The sequence below is a fragment of the Ambystoma mexicanum genome, chromosome 2p (genome assembly GCF_040938575.1).
Source record: "Ambystoma mexicanum isolate Mex_15411 chromosome 2p, UKY_AmexF1_1, whole genome shotgun sequence".
NCBI lineage: Eukaryota > Metazoa > Chordata > Amphibia > Caudata > Ambystomatidae > Ambystoma > Ambystoma mexicanum.
The window spans coordinates 1,493,871,230-1,493,894,548 of NC_090923.1; positions in this window are offsets into that span (position 1 = coordinate 1,493,871,230).

Sequence of the window (23,319 nt, forward strand, 5' to 3'; positions counted from 1 at the left end):
TGATCAGCACACTGTCTTTAAAGTAGTGCTTGGTATTATCCGGAATCCTAGCATACGCCTCTGCGACTTTAGGCTCCCAGGAACCCAGGGACACTAAAACTACCTCGGCCTCTATTCCGCTGGGAAATGAGTCCGAGGAGAAGGATGCTCCTGTAATCTCTTCTTCCTCGTAGGAGGAGAAGGCCAGATTAGCGGAGTGGACCCCCAAAGGTCTAACCTTACAACGGGGATCCCCCTTCACATGGTCAGTTGCTCCACAAGAAAAACAAGCCCCAGTGGGTCTGTTTACGTAGGGAGGCTTATTGTAACCAGAGTTTTGTTTCGGAGGCGCACCTCCACTACCCTGTGAGTTCTCTTGTGTCTTACCCTTGTTTTTCTTTTTGTGGCCCTTTTGGGAAGAAGATTTAGCAGATTCCCCACCCTCCATATCTTTGGACTTTTTCCCCTCCTCCTGCTTACCAGGATGAGTTTTGTCCTTATGGGACACTCGATGTGACACCCATAAGTCTGCTGCAATGGCCAGCTTCTTAGGATCTATCTCCTTCGAATCGGCCAAATGCTGCTTAAGCTCCGGGGAAGAAGAAGCAAAAATGTGTTCCAGCATGACAAGATTTATCATGCCGTCGAAGGTAGAAACCTTATAGCCTTCGACCCAGCCAGTTAAGTTTTTCAAAGATTCAGCGACATAAGATACCCAAGTACCACCTTCCTTTTTCTTATACTCTCGAAAACGCTTTAAATATTGGGCCGGAGTCTTCCCAAACTTTAAAATGAGAGTCTGCCTAACATTGCGAAATCAGCCCGCTCAGCCTTCGACATTTCCATAATGGCACTACAGCCAGAATGGGGCAGTCTACTGAGCAACCACGCAATCTTATCAGCACTGTCAACTTTTTGAACCTCGCATGCATACTCAAACGCATTCAGCCAGTCCATAATGTCATTCCTTTCTTCATACACACTGAGCAGATCTTTTGGAAACCGTGGATGAGAGGAAGCCCCAGAACCATGTCCAGGACCCTTGGATCCATTTGCAACCCGAAGCTTGGCCAGTTCCAACTGGTGATCCCTGTCTTTTTGTTTTTCTGCCTGTTCGATTTTTAGTTTGGCTATGCTGAATTCAAGCTCCTGCTGCCTAAACCGCAGCTCTTGCTTCTTGAATTCAAGCATAGCCTCCCCATCAGCACTGGCAGAGGAAACATTAGACATTACATCCTCCCTGTCCTCGTGGTCGTGATGGATCAGTGCAGCGGCAGAACCGTCGGTTCTGCCAGTGAGAGCAGCCCCACCACCTTCCGCACTGTCCTCAGAAGTAATAGCGTCAAGCTGCGCTTCTTGCCACGCCACGATTCTTTGGATCATTTCCAATTTCGTGCCTTGAGAGGAAACACCTCTCTCCGCACACATCTTTTTCAGCGTTTCTGATTTGGAAGCATTTAAAGTTAACAACGTACTTGTTTCCATACTGTTTGATAGGACTATGGCCTTTTTAAAGTTATACTATAACAATTCACTACGTGTACTGTTTGGAATAACCTGAAATGCCTTAGTTCGAGCGCAACACTGGATACCTTCAGTCGTATCCCACCGCTGTACACCAATTTGTTAAGACGGATTTCTGAACTCTGTCCTGGTGGCGCAGAAGTTCAGAAGGCCAACCTAATTACTTGGAACAGGGTAACCTCTGGACAAGCCAGACCAATCAAGGTAGCGATCGCGGCGGTCAAGACTAGGTCTCAAGAGGGGTGAGGGTGACTGAAAGCCCGCAGTGAGCACACAAAGCAAGAGCGCTGACAAACTACTCCAAACAGTTGTTATATCAAAAATAGATACACATTTATTTTAAGGCCTTTAAAATAATGACCGTAGCGAGAAAATCACAATATCACAATATTAAACCAACACATACCATATCAACACAATATATATACAAATACACAGTCGCAAGCGTTTAAAGCACGAAATATGTAGTCCACCTGCCAGGGAAGGAAAACAGGCAGTGCGATAATGCTTTCGACTCAGTTCGCCTTCATAGGCACCTAACTAGATGGAAGTCCGAGCCCTACGAAGAGTGGAGCCTTGCGCTCAAAGTACCTGCCACGCCGGTGCCGACGGGCACAAGGGGAAGCTCTTCGGAGGAAGTCAGGCAGTTCGGGTTAGTGCACAGCAGAAGAAGAACAGGTTCCGCAACTCAAGCGCAGCCTCCACAGCGGGCAGAAGCAGAGCGCGAGCGCGGCAAAAGGGTGCTGTTTTTACACAGCAGGGAAAAGCAATGGGATACTGCAGGAGGGCGACCAGATCCTAGATATACTACTCACCGGTCCCCGAAGCAAGCAGACCCAGGCTTCTCCACGATAGTTTCAGCAGCTGGCAGGTTCAGAAGAGCAGGGAACGCTCTGTAGTCGTGTAGAGCAAAAAGACGTCCCAATCGACGAAACCGGCACAGTTTTGTTGCCGCACAGGACAACGGAGCGGCCGTGCGTATTCGAGCCAAATGAACCCTCCTCCCTTCAGACCTGGGGACGCCAAGCGTACGAAGCGTGGGAGAGGGACAAGGACTCGCAATACAACACAACCTGGCGGCGGTTGCAGAGCCAAACTCCTTGGTAAGCTGGTCAGTCAACTGGATGGCCCAGAGACGCTTCCGAAGGCTTACTTGGCAGGAGATGGTTGAAGATGCCGGGAATAGCTGTTCCTGCTATTCCAAAGGTCGAAGCACCAGTACAGGCCTTCTGGTTCGATCAAAGGAGGACAGGGGCTCTCCGGACGACAGCAGTGCAAAGGAGGATTCCTTCAGCGGGTCACCAGCGATTCCTCGGTCCAGCCTCGTAGTTGCAGGATACTTGGCTCCTGTATTCCTTCGTTCGTGAGAACTCAGGAGATCGACATGGTAGTGGTGTTTCCAGCCCCCTCTTATCCACGGTTCCCTTCGCGCCAAAACGGAGGGGAGCCAATGGGAGATCCGCTCATCAAAACACATACCATACGTGGACCAATCACGGACCACGGTGGTCCCAGGCATTCACACCACCCTAGACTCTCTGGCACCCGGGATGTGTATTGGGACCAGACATCCCAGCCCACACCCTGGAGGCACACAAACGACATGTAGAAGCCCGCGAAAGCAACCACGTTTCGCGGGAAAGTACATGCCCAAATAAGGAAGGCCCCGGGTCGCCGGACCTGGGGAAGGTGAAGGGAGCAAGACGGACAGTGGACAGGACAAAGGAGCCTCGCGGCCTGGCCATTTTGGGAGCCAGGTCACCATTTTGGGTTCAGTGCAAAAACGTGCTCAGAACGCCAAAAGGAGCTCAAAATAAACAAAACGATCGCTGCCACCATTCCAGTCCCTGAATGACTTGCGCCGATCAAATACCATCCTAAAAGAGTATCTAGGGCCTGTAGAAGGCTAGAGACCCAAGAGAGCTGTAACTTAGCTTACAGTGCCCTCTTGTGTCGTGTTGCACTAAAGCTGCGACACGATAAAAGAAACTACGGGAAACCACGTTCCCCGGTACTGACTGTCTTAAGGGCATGTCAGTTTCCCCGTAAGAAAGGAGCGAAAGCCCAGAGAAGTGCGGCAGAAGGCTGTACTTCTCTGGCAAAGTCAAGAACAAGGTTAAAAACAATAGCAAAAAGTTTAGGGGTTGCCACATGGAAGGAAAATTCCCTACAATTACGAAATCTTTCCTAACAGGAACGGGAAGGAGTTGGATATCACATCTCATGTTATAGGAAGGGTCTCAGGTTTGGTCTAAGCATTGAGATATCACATCTCTGCTATCGGACGTTTCTCAGGATTGAAATGGGAAGGAGTTGGATATCCCATCTCATGTTATAGGACGGGTCTCAGGTTTGGTAATAGAATCATTGAGATATCACATCTCATGCTGTAGGAAGTGTCTAAGGATTGGAATGGGAAGGACTTGGATATCACATCTCATGCTATAGGTAGACTCTCAGGTTTGGAAAGGGAAGGAGTGGGATATCACATTTCATGTTCGAGGAAGGATCTCAGGTTTGGTATTAGAGGCATTGAGATATCACATCTCATGCTATAGGAAGGGTCTCAGGATTGGAATGGGAAGGATTTGGATATCACATCTCATGCTGTAGGAAGGGTCTCAGGTTTGGTATAAGCATTGAGATATCACATCTCATGCTATAGGAAGGGTCTCAGGATTGGAATGGGAAGGAGTTGGATATCACATCTCATGCTATAGGTAGGCTCTCAGGTTTGGAAAGGGAAGGATTTGAATATCACATTTCATGTTAGAGGAAGGATCTCAGGTTTGGTATTAGAGGCATTGAGATATCACATCTCATGCTATAGGAAGGGTCTCACGATTGGAATGGGAAGGATTTGGATATCACATCTCATGCTATAGGAAGGGTCTCAGGTTTGGTATAAGCATTGAAATATCACATCCCATGCTATAGGAAGGGTCTCAGGATTGGAATGGAAGGAGTTGGATATCACATCTCATTTTATAGGAAGGATCTCAGATTTGGTATTAGAAGCATTGAGACATCACATCTCATGCTATAGGAAGGGTCTCAGGATTGGAATGGGAAGGAGTTGGATATCACATCTCATGTTATAGGAAGGGTCTCAGGATTGGAATGGGAAGGACTTCGATATCACATCTCATGTTATAGGAAGGCTCCCAGGTTTGGAAGGGGAAGGAGTTGGATATCACATTTCATGTTAGAGGTAGAATCTCAGGTTTGGTATTAGAGGCATTGAGATATAACATCTCATGCTATCAGAAGGGTCTCAGGATTGGAATGGGAAGGAGTTGAATATCACATCTCATGCTAAAGGGTGGGTCTCAGGTTTGGAAGGGGAAGGATTTGAATATCACATCTCGTGTTATAGGAAGGATCTCAGGTTTGGTATTAGAAGAATTGAAATATCACATCTCATGCTATCGGAAGGATCTCAGGTTTGGTATTAGAAGCATTGTGATATCACATCTCATGCTATCAGAACGGTCTCAGGATTGGAATGGGAAGGAGTTGGATATCACATCTCATGCTAAAGGGAGGGTCTCTGGTTTGGAAGGGGAAGGATTTGGATATCACATCTCATGTTATAGGAAGGATCTCAGGTTTGTTATTAGAAGCATTGAGATATCACATCTCATGCTATAGGAAGGGTCTCAGGATTGGAATGGGAAGGAGTTGGATATCATATCTCCAGGGAAGGAGTTTTATATGACATCTCATGCCATAGGAAGGATCTCATGTTTGGTATTAGAAGCATTGAGACATCACATCTCATGCTATAGGAAGGGTCTCAGGATTGGAATGGGAAGGAGTTGTATATGACATCTCATGCCATAGGAAGGGTCTCAGGTTTGGTATAAACATTGAGATATCACATGTCTGCTATCGGAAGGGTCTCAGGATTGGAATGGGAAGGAATAGGATATCACATCTCATGCTATAGGAAGGGTCTCAGGATTGGAATGGGAAGGACTTGGATATCACATCTCATGTTATAGGAAGGGTCTCAGGTTTGGTATTAGAAGCATTGAGATATCACATCTCATGCTATAGGAAGGGTCTCAGGAATGGAATGGGAAGGACTTTGATATCACATCTCATGATAAAGGAAGGGTCTAAGGTTTGGAAGGGGAAGGATTTGGATATCACATCTCATGTTATAGGACGGGTCTCAGGTTTGGTATTAGAAGCATTGTGATATCACATCTCATGCTATAGGAAGTGTCTCAGGATTGGAATGGGAAGGAGTTGGATATCACATGTCATGTTATAGGAAGGATCTCATGTTTGGTATTAGAAGCATTGAGATATCACATCTCATGCTATAGGAAGGGTCTCCGGATTGGAATGTGAATAATTTGGATATTACATCTCATGCTAAAGGAAGGGTCTCAGGTTTGGAATGGGAAGGAGTTGGATATGACATCTCTTGTTATAGGGAGGGTCTCAGGATTTGAATGGCAAGGAGTTGGATATCACATCTCATGCCATAGGAAGGGTCTCAGGTTTGGTATAAGCATTGAGATATCACATCTCTGCTATCGGAAGGGTCTCAGGATTGGATTGGGAAGGAGTTGGATATCCCTTCTCATGCTATAGGAAGGGTCTCAGGTTGGAATGGGAAGGAGTTGGATATCACATCTCATGTTATAGGAAGGGTCTCAGGATTGGAATGGGAAGGATTTGGATATCGCATCTCTTGCTATAGGAAGGGTCTCAGGTTTTTTATTAGAAACATTGAGATATCACATATCATGCTATAGGAAGGGTTTTAGGATTGGAATGGGAAGTATTTGGATATCACATCTCATGCTAAAGGAAGGGTCTCAGGTTTGGAAGGGGAAGGATTTGGATATCAAATCTCATGTTATAGGACGGGACCCAGGTTTGGTATTAGAAGCATTGAGATATCACATCTCATGGTATAGGAAGGGTCTCAGGGTTGGAATGGGAAGGAGTTGGATATCACATCTCATCCAATAGGAAGGGTCTCAGGTTTGGAATGGGAAGGAATTGGATATCACATCTCATGTTATAGGAAGAGTCTCAGGTTTGGTAGAAGCGTTGAGATATCACATCTCTGCTATCAGAAGGGTCTCAGGATTGGATTGGGAAGGAGTTGGATATCCCTTCTCATGCTATAGGAAGGGTCTCAGGATTTGAATGGCAAGGAGTTGGATATCACATATCATGCCATAGGAAGGGTCTCAGGTTTTGTATAAGCATTGAGATATCACATCTCTGCTATCGGAAGGGTCTCCGGATTGGATTGGGAACGAGTTGGATATCCCTTCTCATGCTATAGGAAGTGTCTCAGGTTGGAATGGGAAGGAGGTGGATATCACATCTCATGTTATAGGAAGGGTCTCAGGATTGGAATGGGAAGGATTTGGATATCACATCTCTTGCTATAGGAAGGGTCTCAGGATTGGAATGGGTAGGAGTTGGATATTACATTCTTGCTATAGGAAGGGTCTCATGTTTGGAATGGGAAGGAGTTGGATATCACATATGCTATAGGAAGTGTCTCAGGTTTGGAACGGGAAGGAGTTGGATATCACATCTCATGTTAGAGGAAGGATCTCAGGTTTGGTATTAGAGGCCCTGAGATATCACATCTCATGCTATAGGAAGTATCTCAGGTTTGGTATTAGAAGCATTGAGATATCACATCTCATGCTATCGGAAGTATCTCAGGTTTGGTATTAGAAGCATTGAGATATCACATCTCATGCTATCATAAGGGTCTCAGGATTGGAATGGGAAGGAGTTGGATATCACATCTCATGTTATAGGAAGGATCTCAGGTTTGGTATTAGAAGCAGTGAGATATCACATCTCATGCTATAGGAAGGGTCTCAGGATTGGATTGGGAAGGAGTTGTATATGACATCTCAGGCCATAGGAAGGGTCTCAGGTTTGGTATATGCATTGAGATATCACATCTCTGCTATCGAAAGGGTCTCAGGATTGGAATGGGAAGGAGTTGGATATCCCATCTCATGTTATAGGAAGCGTCTCAGGTTTGGTATTAGAAGCATTGAGATATCACATCTCATGCTATAGGGAAGGTCTCAAGTTTGATATTAGAAGCATTGAGATAACAAATCTCATGATATCGGAAGGGTCTCAGGATTGGAATGGGAAGGAGTTGGATATCACATCTCATGATAAAGGAAGGGTCTAAGGTTTGGAAGGGGAAGGATTTGGATATCACATCTCATGTTATAGGACGGGTCTCAGGTTTGGTATTAGAAGCATTGAGATATCAAGTCTCATGGTATAGGAAGGGTCTCAGAATTGGAATGGGAAGGAGTTGGATATCACATCTCAAGCTATAGGAAGGGTCTCAGGATTGGAATGGGAAGGAGTTTGATATCACATCTTATGCCATAGTATGGGTCTCAGGTTTGGTAGAAGCATTGGGATATCACATCTCATGCTATTGGAATGGTATCAGTATTGGATTTGGAAGGAGTTGGATATCCCATCTCATGCTATTGGAAGGGTCTCAGGTTGGAATGGGAAGGAGTTGGATATCACATTTCATGTTATAGGAAGGGTCTCAGGATTGGAATGGGAAGGACGTGGATATCATATCTCATGCTATAGGAAGGCTCTCAGGTTTGGAAGGGGAAGGAGTTGGATATCACATTTCATGTTAGAGGAAGGATCTCAGGTTCGGTATTAGAGGCCTTGAGATATCACATCTCATGCTATAGGAAGGGTCTCAGGATTGGAATGGGAAGGAGTTGGATATCACATCTCAAGCTATAAGAAGGGTCTCAGGTTTGGTATACACATTGAGATATCACATCTCATGCTATAGGAAGGGTCTCAGGATTGGAATGGGAAGGAGTTGGATATCACAACTCATGTTATAGGAAAGATCTCAGGTTTGGTATTAGAAGCATTGAGACATCACATCTCATGTTATAGGAAGGGTCTTAGGATTGGAATGGGAAGAAGTTGGATATCACATCTCATGCTATAGGAAGGGTCTCAGGTTTGGTATAAGCATTGAGATATCACATCTCATGCTATAGGAAGGGTCTCAGGATTGGAATGGGAAGGAGTTGTATATGACATCTCATGCCATAGGAAGGGTCTCAGGTTTGATATAAGCATTGAGATATCACATCACATGCTATAGGAAGGGTCTCAGGATTGGAATGAGAAGGACTTGGATATCACATCTCATGCTATAGGCAGGGTCTCAGGTTTGGAAAGGGAAGGAGATGGATATCACATTTCATGTTAGAGGTAGGATCTCAGGTTTGGTATTAGAGGCATTGAGATATCACATCTCATGCTATCAGAAGGGTCTCAGGATTGGAATGGGAAGGAGTTGTATATCACATCTCATGCTAAAGGGAGGGTCTCAGGTTTGGAAGGGGAAGGATTTGGAAATCACATCTCATGTTATAGGAAGGATCTCAGGTTTGGTATTAGAAGCATTGAGATATCACATCTCATGCTATCGGAAGTATCTCAGGTTTGGTATTAGAGGCATTGAGATATCACATCTCATGCTATCATAAGGGTCTCAGAATTGGAATGGGAAGGAGTTGGATATCACATCTCATGTTATAGGAAGGATCTCAGGTTTGGTATTAGAAGCATTGAGATATCACATCTCATGCTATAGGAAGGGTCTCAGGATTGGAATGGGAAGGAGTTGGATATCACATCTCATGCTATAGGAAGGGTCTCAGATTTGGTATAAGCATTGAGATATCACATCTCATGCTATAGGAAGGGTCTCAGGATTGGATTGGGAAGGAATTGTATATGACATCTCAGGCCATAGGAAGGGTCTCAGGTTTGCTATACGCATTGAGATATCACATCTCTGCTATCGGAAGGGTCTCAGGATTGGAATGGGAAGGAGTTGGATATCCCATCTCATGTTATAGGAAGGGTCTCAGGTTTGGTATTAGAAGCATTGAGATATCACATCTCATGCTATAGGAAGGGTCTCAGGATTGGAATGGGGAGGACTTGGATGTCACATCTCATGCTATAGGGAGGGTCTCAAGTTTGATATTAGAAGCATTGAGATAACAACTCTCATGATATCGGAAGGGTCTCAGGATTGGAATGGGAAGGAGTTGGATATCACATCTCATGATAAAGGAAGGGTCTAAGGTTTGGAAGGGGAAGGATTTGGATATCACATCTCATGTTATAGGACGGGTCTCAGGTTTGGTATTAGAAGCATTGAGATATCAAGTCTCATGGTATAGGAAGGGTCTCAGAATTGGAATGGGAAGGAGTTGGATATCACATCTCAACCTATAGGAAGGGTCTCAGGATTGGAATGGGAAGGAGTTTGATATCACATCTTCTGCCATAGTATGGGTCTCAGGTTTGGTAGAAGCATTGGGATATCACATCTCATGCTATTGGAAGGGTATCAGTATTGGATTTGGAAGGAGTTGGATATCCCAAATCATGCTATAGGAAGGGTCTCAGGTTGGAATGGGAAGGAGTTGGATATCACATTTCATGTTATAGGAAGGGTCTCAGGATTGGAATGGGAAGGACTTGGATATCATATCTCATGCTATAGGAAGGCTCTCAGGTTTGGAAGGGGAAGGAGTTGGATATCACATTTCATGTTAGAGGAAGGATCTCAGGTTTGGTATTAGAGGCCTTGAGATATCACATCTCATGCTATAGGAAGGGTCTCAGGATTGGAATGGGAAGGAGTTGGATATCACATCTCAAGCTTTAGGAAGGGTCTCAGGTTTGGTATAAGCATTGAGATAGCACATCTCATGCTATAGGAAGGGTCTCAGGATTGGAATGGGAAGGAGTTGGATATCACATCTCATGTTATAGGAAAGATCTCAGGTTTGGTATTAGAAGCATTGAGACATCACATCTCATGTTATAGGAAGGGTCTCAGGATTGGAATGGGAAGGAGTTGGATATCACATCTCAAGCTATAGGAAGGGTCTCAGGTTTGGAACGGGAAGGAGTTAGATATCACATCTCATGTTATAGGAAGAGTCTCAGGTTTGGTATAAGCATTGAGATATCACATCTCTGCTATCGGAGAAGTCTCAGGATTGGGATGGGAAGGAGTTGGATATCCCTTCTCATGCTATAGGAAGGGTCTCAGGATTTGAATGGCAAGGAGTTGTATATCACATATCATGCCATAGGAAGGGTCTCAGGTTTCGTATAAGCATTGAAATATCACATATCTGCTATCGGAAGGGTCTCCGGATTGGATTGGGAAGGAGTTGGATATCCCTTCTCATGCTATAGGAAGTGTCTCAGGTTGGAATGGGAAGGAGTTGGATATCACATCTCATGTTATAGGAAGGGTCTCAGGATTGGAATGGGAAGGATTTGGATATCACATCTCTTGCTATAGGAAGGGTCTCAGGATTGGAATGGGTAGGAGTTGGATATTACATTCTTGCTATAGGAAGGGCCTCATGTTTGGAATGGGAAGGAGTTGGATATCACATATGCTATAGGAAGTGTGTCAGGTTTGGAACGGGAAGGATTTGGATAACACATCTCATGTTAGAGGAAGGATCTCAGGTTTGGTATTAGAGGCCTTGAGATATCACATCTCATGCTATAGGAAGGGTCTCAGGTTTGGTATAAGCATTGAGATATCACATCTCATGCTATAGGAAGAGTCTCAGGATTGGAATGGGAAGAAGTTGGATATCACATCTCATGCTATAGGAAGGGCCTCAGGTTTGGTATAAGCATTGAGATATCACATCTCATGCTATAGGAAGGGTCTCAGGTTGGAATGGGAAGGAGTTGGATATCACATCTCATGTTATAGGAAGGGTATCAGGATTGGAATGGGAAGGACTTGGATATCACATCTCATGCTATAGGAAGGCTATCAGGTTTGGAAGGGGAAGGAGTTGCATATCAAATTTCATTTTAGAGGTAGGATCTCAGGTTTGGTATTAGAGGCATTGAGATATCACATCTCATGCTATAGGAAGGGTCTCACGATTGGAATGGGAAGGATTTGGATATCACATCTCATGCTATAGGAAGGGTCTCAGGTTTGGTATAAGCATTGAGATATCACATCTCATGCTATAGAAACGGTCTCAAGATTGCAATGGGAAGGAGTTGGATATCACATTTCATGTTATAGGAAGGATCTCAGATTTGGTATTAGAAGCATTGAGACATCACATCTCATGCTATAGGAAGGGTCTCAGGATTGGAATGGGAAGGAGTTGGATATTGAGACCCTTCCTATAGCTTGAGATGTGATATCCAACTCCTTCCCATTCCAATTCTGAGACCCTTCCTATACCATGAGACTTGATATCTCAATGCTTCTAACACCAAACCTGAGACCCGTCCTATAACATGAGATGTGATATCCAAATCCTTCCCCTTCCAAACCTTAGACCCTTCCTTTATCATGAGATGTGATATCCAACTCCTTCCCATTCCAATCCTGAGACCCTTCCGATATCATGAGATTTGTTATCTCAATGCTTCTAATATCAAACTTGAGACCTTCCCTATAGCATGAGATGTGATATCTCAATGCTTCTACTACCAAACCTGAGACCCTTCCTATAACATGAGATGGGATATCCAACTCCTTCCCATTCCAATCCTGAGACCCTTTCGATAGCAGAGATGTGATATCTCAATGCGTATACCAAACCTGAGACCCTTCCTATGGCCTGAGATGTCATATACAACTCCTTCCCAATCAAATCCTGAGACCCTTCCTATAGCATGAGATGTGATATCTCAATGCTTATACCAAATCTGAGACCCTTCCTATAGCATGAGATGTGATATCCAACTCCTTCCCATTCCAATCCTGAGACCCTTCCTACAGCATGAGATGTGATATCTCAATGCTTCTAATACCAAACCTGAGATCCTCCCTATAACATGAGATGTGATATCCAACTCCTTCCCATTCCAATCCTGAGACCCTTATGATAGCATGAGATGTGATATCTCAATGCCTCTAATACCAAACCTTAGATACTTCCGATAGCATGAGATGTGATATCTCAATGCTTCTAATACCAAACCTGAGATCCTTCCTATAACATGACATGTGATTTCCAAATCCTTCCCCTTCCAAACCTGAGACCCTCCCTTTAGCATGAGATGTGATATCTCAATGCCTCTAATACCAAACCTGAGATCCTACCTCTAACATGAAATGTGATATCCATCTCCTTCCCTTTCCAAACCTGAGACCCTGCCTATAGCATGAGATGTGATATCCAAGTCCTTCCCATTAGAATCCTGAGACCCTTCCTATAGCATGTGATGTGATATCTCAATGCTTATACCAAACCTGAGACCCTTCTTATGGCATGAGATGTCATATACAACTCCTTCCCATTCCAATCCTGAGACCCTTCCTATAGCATGAGATGTGATATCTCAATGCTTATACCAAACCTGAGACCCTTCCTATAGCATGAGATGTGATATCCAACTTCTTCCCATTCCAATCCTGAGACCCTTCCTATAGCATGAGATGTGATATCTCAATGCTTATACCAAACCTGAGACCCTTCCTATAGCATGAGATGTGATATCTCAAGGCCTCTAATACCAAACCTGAGATCCTTCCTCTAACATGAGATGTGATATCCAACTCCTTCCCGTTCCAAACCTGAGACACTTCCTATAGCATATGTGATATCCAACTCCTTCCCATTCCAAACATGAGACCCTTCCTATAGCAAGAATGTAATATCCAACTCCTACCCATTCCAATCCTGAGACCCTTCCTATAGCAAGAGATGTGATATCCAAATCCTTCCCCTTCCAAACCTGAGACCCTTCCTTTAGCATGAGATGTGATATCCAAATACTTCCCATTCCAATCCTAAAACCCATCCTATAGCATGAGATGTGATATCTCAATGTTTCTAAAAAAAAACCTGAGACCCTTCCTATAGCAAGAGATGCGATATCCAAATCCTTCCCATTCCAATCCTGAGACCCTTCCTATAGCATGAGAAGGGATATCCAACTCCTTCCCAATCCAATCCTGAGACCCTTCCGATAGCAGAGATGTGATATCTCAATGCTTATACCAAACCTGAGACCCTTCCTATGGCATGAGATGTGATATCCAACTCCTTGCCATTCAAATCCTGAGACCCTCCCTATAACAAGAGATGTCATATCCAACTCCTTCCCATTCCAAACCTGAGACCCTTCCTTTAGCATGAGATGTAATATCCAAATCCTTCACATTCCAATCCGGAGACCCTTCCTAAAGCATGAGATGTGATATCTCAATGCTTCTAATACCAAACATGAGATCCTTCCTATAACATGAGATGTGATATCCAACTCCTTCCCATTCCAAACCTGAGACCCTTCCGATAGCATGAGATGTGATATCTCAATGCTTCAAAAACCAAACATGAGAACCATCCTATAACATGAGATGTGAAATCCAAATCCTTCCCTTCCCAAACCTGAGACTCTTCCTATAGCATGAGATGTGATATCTCAATGCTTCTACCAAACCTGAAACCCTTCCTATAGCATGAGATGTGATATCCAACTCCTTCCCATTCCAATCCTGAGACACTTCCTATAGCATGAGATGTGATATCACAATGCTTCTAATACCAAACCTGAGACCCGTCCTATAACATGAGATGTGATATCCAAATCCTTCCCCTTCCAAACCTTAGACCCTTCCTTTATCATGAGATGTGATATCCAAGACCTTCCCATTCCATTCCTGAGACCCTTCCTATAGCATGAGATGTGATATCTCAATGCTTCTAATACCAAACCTGAGACCCTTCCTATAACATGAGATGTGATATCCAAGTCCTTCCCATTCCAATCCTGAGACCCTTCCTATAGCATGAGAAGTGATATCCTAGTCCTTCCCATTCCAATCCTGAGACCCTTCCGATAGCAGAGATGTGATATCTCAATGCTTATACCAAACCTGAGACCCTTCCTATGGCATGAGATGTCATATACAACTCCTTCCCATTCCAATCCTGAGACCCTTCCTATAGCATGAGATGTGATATCTCAATGCCTATACCAAACCTGAGACCCTTCCTATAGCATGAGATGTGATATCCAACTCCTTCCCATTCCAATCCTGATACCCTTCCTATAACATGAGATGTGATGTCTCAATGCTTCTAATACCAAACATGAGATCCTTCCTATGGCATGAGATATCATATAAAACTCCTTCCCATTCCATTCCTGAGACCCTTCCTATAGCATGAGAGATGATATCCAACTCCGTCCCATTCCAATCCTGAGACCCTTCCTATAGCATGAGATGTGATATCTCAATGCTTCTAATAACAAACCTGAGATCCTTCCTATAACATGAGATGTGATATCCAAATCCTTCCCCTTCCAAACCAGAGACCCTCCCTTTAGCATGAGATGTGATATCCAACTCCTTCCCATTCCAATCCTGAGACCGTTCTGATAGCATGAGATGTGATATCTCAATGCTTCTAATACCAAACCTGAGATCCTTCCGATAGCATGAGATGTGATATTTCAATTCTTCTAATACCAAACCTGAGATCCTTCCTATAACACGAGATGTGATATTCAAATCCTTCCCCTTCCAAACCTGAGACCCTCCCTTTAGCATGAGATGTTATATCCAACTCCTTCCCATTCCAGTCCTGAGACCCTTCTGATAGCATGAGATGTTATATCTCAATGCCTCTAATACCAAACCTGAGATTCTACCTCTAACATGAAATGTGATATCCAACTCCTTCCCCTTCCAAACCTGGGAGCCTTCCTATAACATGAGATGTGATATCGAAGTCCTTCCCATTCCAATCCTGAGACCCTTCCTATAACATGAGATGTGATATCCAACTCCTTCCCATTCCAATCCTGAGACCCTTCCTATAGCATGAGATGTGATGTCTCAATGCTTCTAATACCAAATCTGAGATCCTTCCTATAACATGAGATGTGATATCCAACTCCTTCCATTCCAATCCTGAGACCCTTCCTATAGCATGGGATGTGATTTTTCAATGCTTATACCAAACCTGAGACCCTTCCTAAAGCATGAGATGTGATATCCAAATCCTTCCCATTCCAATCGTGAGACCCTTCCTATAGCATGAGATGTGATATCTCAATGCCTCTAATACCAAACCTGAGATCCTTCCTCTAACATGAAATGTGATATCCAAATCCTTCCCTTTCCAAACCTGAGAGCCTACCTATAGCATGAAATGTGATATCCAACTCCTTCCCATTCCAATCCTGAGACCCTTCCTATAGCATGAGATGTGATATCTCAATGCTTATACCAAACCTGAGACCCTTCCTATAACATGAGATGTGATATCCAACTCCTTCCCATTCCAATCCTGAGACCCTTCCTATAGCATGAGATGTGATGTCTCAATGCTTCTAATACCAAATCTGAGATCCTTCCTATAACATGAGATGTGATATCCAACTCCTTCCCATTCCAATCCTGAGACCCTTCCTATAGCATGAGATGTGATATCTCAATGCTTATACCAAACCTGAGACCCTTCCTATAGCATGAGATGTGATATCCAAATCCTTCCCATTCCAATCCTGAGACCCTTCCTATAGCATGAGATGTGATATCTCAATGCCTCTAATACCAAACCTGAGATCCTTCCTTGAACATGAAATGTGATATCCCACTCCTTCCCTTTCCAAACCTGAGAGTCTACCTATAGCATGAGATGTGATATCCAAGTCCTTCCCGTTCCAAACCTGAGACCCTTTCTATAGCAAGAATCTAATATCCAACTCCTTCCCATTCCAATCCTGAGACCATTCCTATAGCATGAGATGTGATATCTCAATGCTTCTAATACCAAACCTGAGATCCTTCCTATGACATGAGATGTGATATCCAATTCCTTCCCATTCCAAACCTGAGACCCTTCCTATAGCATCAGATGTGATATCTCAATGCTTCTAATACCAAACCTGAGATCCTTCCTATAACATGAGATGTGATATCCAAATCCTTCCCCTTCCAAACCAGAGACCCTCCCTTTAGCATGAGATGTGATATCCAACTCCTTCCCATTCCAATCCTGAGACATTTCTGATAGCATGAGATGTGATATCTCAATGCTTAGACCAAACCTGAGACCCTTCCTATAACATGAGATGTGATATCCAACTCCTTCCCGTTCCAAACCTGAGACCCTTTCTATAGCAAGAATCTAATATCCAACTCCTTCCCATTCCAATCCTGAGACCATTCCTATAGCATGAGATGTGATATCTCAATGCTTCTAATACCAAACCTGAGATCCGACCTCTAACATGAAATGTGATATCCAACTCCTTCCCCTTGCAAACCTGAGAGCCTTCCTATAGCATGAGATGTGATATCGAAGTATTTCCCATTCCAATCCTGAGACCCTTCCTATAACATGAGATGTGATATCCAACTCCTTCCCATTCCAACCTGAGACCCTTCCTATAGCATGAGATGGGATATCCAACTACTTCCAAATCCAATCCTGATACCCTTCCGATAGCATGAGATGTGATATCTCAATCCCTCTAATACCAAACCTGAGATCCTTCCTATAACATGAGATGTGATATCAAAATCCTTCCCCTTCCAAACCTGAGACCCTCCCTTTAGCATGAGATGTGATATCCAACTCCTTCCCATTCCAATCCTGAGACCCTTCTGATAGCATGAGATGTGATATTCAATGCCTCTAATACCAAACCTGAGATCCTACCTCTAACATGAAATGTGATATCCAACTCCTTCCCTTTCCAAACGTGAGAGCCTCCCTATAGCATGAGATGGGATATTCAAGTCCTTCCCATTCCAATCCTGAGACCCTTCCTATAGCATGAGATGTGATATCTCAATGCTTCTAATACCAAACCTGAGACCCTTCCTATAACATAAGATGGGATATCCAACTCCTTCCCATTCCAATCCTGAGACCCTTCCGATAGCAGAGATGTGATATCTCAATGCTGATACCAAACCTGAGACCCTTCCTATGGCATGAGATGTCATATACAACTCCTTCCCATTCCAATCCTGAGACCCTTCCTATAGCATGAGATGTGATATCTCAATGCTTATACCAAACCTGAGACCCTTCCTATAGCATGAGATGTGATATCCAAATCCTTCCCATTCCAATCGTGAGACCCTTCCTATAGCATGAGATGTGATATCTCAATGCCTCTAATACCAAACCTGAGATCCTACCTCTAAAATGAAATTTGATATGCAACTCCTTCCCCTTCCAAACCTGATAGCCTTCCTATAGCATGAGATGTGATATCCAAGTCCTTCCCATTCCAATCCTGATACCCTTCCTATAACATGAGATGTGATATCCAACTCCTTCCCATTCCAACCTGAGACCCTCCTATAGCATGAGATGTGATATCTCAATGCTTATACCAAACCTGAGGCCCTTCCTATAGCATGAGATGTGATATCCAACTTCTTCCCATTCCAATCCTGAGACCCTTCCTATAGAATGAGATGTGATATCTCAATGCTTATACCAAACCTGAGACCCTTCCTATAGCATGAGATGTGATATCTCAAGGCCTCTAATACCAAACCTGAGATCCTTCCTCTAACATGAGATGTGATATCCAACTCCTTCCCGTTCCAAACCTGAGACACTTCCTATAGCATATGTGATATCCAACTCCTTCCCATTCCAAACATGAGGCCCTTCCTATAGCAAGAATGTAATATCCAACTCCTACCCATTCCAATCCTGAGACCCTTCCTATATCAAGAGATGTGATATCCAAATCCTTCCCATTCCAATCCTGAGACCCTTCCTATAACATGAGATGTGATATCCAACTCCTTCCCAATCCAACCTGAGACATTTCCTATAGCATGAGAAGGGATATCCAACTCCTTCCCAATCCAATCCGGAGACCCTTCCGATAGCAGAGATGTGATATTTCAATGCTTATACGAAACTTGAGACCCTTCCTATGGCATGATATGTGATATCCAACTCCTTGCCATTCAAATCCTGAGACCCTTCCTATAGCATGAGAAGGGGTATCCAACTCCTTCCCATCCCAATCCTGAGACTTCTCCGATAGCAGAGATGTGATATCTCAATGCTTATACCAAACCTGAGACTCTTCCTATAACATGAGATGTGATATCTAACTCCTTCCCGTTCCAAACCTGAGACCCTTTCTATAGCAAGAATCTAATATCCAACTCCTTCCCATTCCAATCCTGAGACCATTCCTATAGCATGAGATGTGATATCTCAATGCTTCTAATACCAAACCTGAGATCCGACCTCTAACATGAAATGTGATATCCAACTCCTTCCCCTTGCAAACCTGAGAGCCTTCCTATAGCATGAGATGTGATATCGAAGTATTTCCCATTCCAATCCTGAGACCCTTCCTATAACATGAGATGTGATATCCAACTCCTTCCCATTCCAACCTGAGACCCTTCCTATAGCATGAGATGGGATATCCAACTACTTCCAAATCCAATCCTGATACCCTTCCGATAGCATGAGATGTGATATCTCAATCCCTCTAATACCAAACCTGAGATCCTTCCTATAACATGAGATGTGATATCAAAATCCTTCCCCTTCCAAACCTGAGACCCTCCCTTTAGCATGAGATGTGATATCCAACTCCTTCCCATTCCAATCCTGAGACCCTTCCGATAGCATGAGATGTGATATTCAATGCCTCTAATACCAAACCTGAGATCCTACCTCTAACATGAAATGTGATATCCAACTCCTTCCCTTTCCAAACGTGAGAGCCTCCCTATAGCATGAGATGGGATATTCAAGTCCTTCCCATTCCAATCCTGAGACCCTTCCTATAGCATGAGATGTGATATCTCAATGCTTCTAATACCAAACCTGAGACCCTTCCTATAACATAAGATGGGATATCCAACTCCTTCCCATTCCAATCCTGAGACCCTTCCGATAGCAGAGATGTGATATCTCAATGCTGATACCAAACCTGAGACCCTTCCTATGGCATGAGATGTCATATACAACTCCTTCCCATTCCAATCCTGAGACCCTTCCTATAGCATGAGATGTGATATCTCAATGCTTATACCAAACCTGAGACCCTTCCTATAGCATGAGATGTGATATCCAAATCCTTCCCATTCCAATCGTGAGACCCTTCCTATAGCATGAGATGTGATATCTCAATGCCTCTAATACCAAACCTGAGATCCTACCTCTAAAATGAAATTTGATATGCAACTCCTTCCCCTTCCAAACCTGATAGCCTTCCTATAGCATGAGATGTGATATCCAAGTCCTTCCCATTCCAATCCTGATACCCTTCCTATAACATGAGATGTGATATCCAACTCCTTCCCATTCCAACCTGAGACCCTCCTATAGCATGAGATGTGATATCTCAATGCTTATACCAAACCTGAGGCCCTTCCTATAGCATGAGATGTGATATCCAACTTCTTCCCATTCCAATCCTGAGACCCTTCCTATAGAATGAGATGTGATATCTCAATGCTTATACCAAACCTGAGACCCTTCCTATAGCATGAGATGTGATATCTCAAGGCCTCTAATACCAAACCTGAGATCCTTCCTCTAACATGAGATGTGATATCCAACTCCTTCCCGTTCCAAACCTGAGACACTTCCTATAGCATATGTGATATCCAACTCCTTCCCATTCCAAACATGAGGCCCTTCCTATAGCAAGAATGTAATATCCAACTCCTACCCATTCCAATCCTGAGACCCTTCCTATATCAAGAGATGTGATATCCAAATCCTTCCCATTCCAATCCTGAGACCCTTCCTATAACATGAGATGTGATATCCAACTCCTTCCCATTCCAACCTGAGACACTTCCTATAGCATGAGAAGGGATATCCAACTCCTTCCCAATCCAATCCGGAGACCCTTCCGATAGCAGAGATGTGATATTTCAATGCTTATACGAAACTTGAGACCCTTCCTATGGCATGATATGTGATATCCAACTCCTTGCCATTCAAATCCTGAGACCCTTCCTATAGCATGAGAAGGGGTATCCAACTCCTTCCCATCCCAATCCTGAGACTTCTCCGATAGCAGAGATGTGATATCTCAATGCTTATACCAAACCTGAGACTCTTCCTATAACATGAGATGTGATATCTAACTCCTTCCCGTTCCAAACCTGAGACCCTTCCTATAGCATGAGATGTGATATCCAACTCCTTCCCATTCCAATCCTGAGACCCTTCCTATAACATGAGATGTGATGTCTCAATGCTTCTAATACCAAACCTGAGATCTTTCCTATAACATGAGATGTGATATCCAACTCCTTCCATTCCAATCCTGAGACCCTTCCTATAGCATGGGATGTGATATTTCAATGCTTATACCAAACCTGAGACCCTTCCTATAGCATGAGATGTGATATCCAAATCCTTCCCATTCCAATCGTGAGACCCTTCCTATAGCATGAGATGTGATATCTCAATGCCTCTAATACCAAACCTGAGATCCTTCCTCTAACATGAAATGTGATATCCAAATCCTTCCCTTTCCAAACCTGAGAGCCTACCTATAGCATGAGATGTGATATCCAACTCCTTCCCATTCCAATCCTGAGACCCTTCCTATAGCATGAGATGTGATATCTCAATGCTTATACCAAACCTGAGATCCTTCCTTGAACATGAAATGTGATATCCCACTCCTTCCCTTTCCAAACCTGAGAGTCTACCTATAGCATGAGATGTGATATCCAAGTCCTTCCCATTCCAATCCTTAGACACTTCCTACAGCATGAGATGTGATATCTCAATGATTCTATTACCAAACCTGAGACCCGTCCTATAACATGAGATGGGATATCCAACTCCTTCCCATTTCAATCCTGAGAAACTTCCGATAGCAGAGATGTGATATCTCAATGCTTAGACCAAACCTGAGACCCTTCCTATAACATGAGATGTGATATCCAACTCCTTCCCGTTCAAAACCTGAGACCCTTTCTATAGCAAGAATCTAATATCCAACTCCTTCCCATTCCAATCCTGAGACCATTCCTATAGCATGAGATGTGATATCTCAATGCTTCTAATACCAAACCTGAGATCCTTCCTATGACATGAGATGTGATATCCAATTCCTTCCCATTCCAAACCTGAGACCCTTCCTATAGCATCAGATGTGATATCTCAATGCTTCTAATACCAAACCTGAGATCCTTCCTATAACATGAGATGTGATATCCAAATCCTTCCCCTTCCAAACCAGAGACCCTCCCTTTAGCATGAGATGTGATATCCAACTCCTTCCCATTCCAATCCTGAGACATTTCTGATAGCATGAGATGTGATATCTCAATGCCTCTAATACCAAACCTGAGATCCGACCTCTAACATGAAATGTGATATCCAACTCCTTCCCCTTGCAAACCTGAGAGCCTTCCTATAGCATGAGATGTGATATCGAAGTATTTCCCATTCCAATCCTGAGACCCTTTCTATAACATGAGATGTGATATCCAACTCCTTCCCATTCCAACCTGAGACCCTTCCTATAGCATGAGATGGGATATCCAACTACTTCCAAATCCAATCCTGATACCCTTCCGATAGCATGAGATGTGATATCTCAATCCCTCTAATACCAAACCTGAGATCCTTCCTATAACATGAGATGTGATATCAAAATCCTTCCCCTTCCAAACCTGAGACCCTCCCTTTAGCATGAGATGTGATATCCAACTCCTTCCCATTCCAATCCTGAGACCCTTCTGATAGCATGAGATGTGATATTCAATGCCTCTAATACCAAACCTGAGATCCTACCTCTAACATGAAATGTGATATCCAACTCCTTCCCTTTCCAAACGTGAGAGCCTCCCTATAGCATGAGATGGGATATTCAAGTCCTTCCCATTCCAATCCTGAGACCCTTCCTATAGCATGAGATGTGATATCTCAATGCTTCTAATACCAAACCTGAGACCCTTCCTATAACATAAGATGGGATATCCAACTCCTTCCCATTCCAATCCTGAGACCCTTCCGATAGCAGAGATGTGATATCTCAATGCTGATACCAAACCTGAGACCCTTCCTATGGCATGAGATGTCATATACAACTCCTTCCCATTCCAATCCTGAGACCCTTCCTATAGCATGAGATGTGATATCTCAATGCTTATACCAAACCTGAGACCCTTCCTATAGCATGAGATGTGATATCCAAATCCTTCCCATTCCAATCGTGAGACCCTTCCTATAGCATGAGATGTGATATCTCAATGCCTCTAATACCAAACCTGAGATCCTACCTCTAAAATGAAATTTGATATGCAACTCCTTCCCCTTCCAAACCTGATAGCCTTCCTATAGCATGAGATGTGATATCCAAGTCCTTCCCATTCCAATCCTGATACCCTTCCTATAACATGAGATGTGATATCCAACTCCTTCCCATTCCAACCTGAGACCCTTCCTATAGCATGAGATGTGATATCTCAATGCTTATACCAAACCTGAGGCCCTTCCTATAGCATGAGATGTGATATCCAACTTCTTCCCATTCCAATCCTGAGACCCTTCCTATAGCATGAGATGTGATATCTCAATGCTTATACCAAACCTGAGACCCTTCCTATAGCATGAGATGTGATATCTCAAGGCCTCTAATACCAAACCTGAGATCCTTCCTCTAACATGAGATGTGATATCCAACTCCTTCCCGTTCCAAACCTGAGACACTTCCTATAGCATATGTGATATCCAACTCCTTCCCATTCCAAACTTG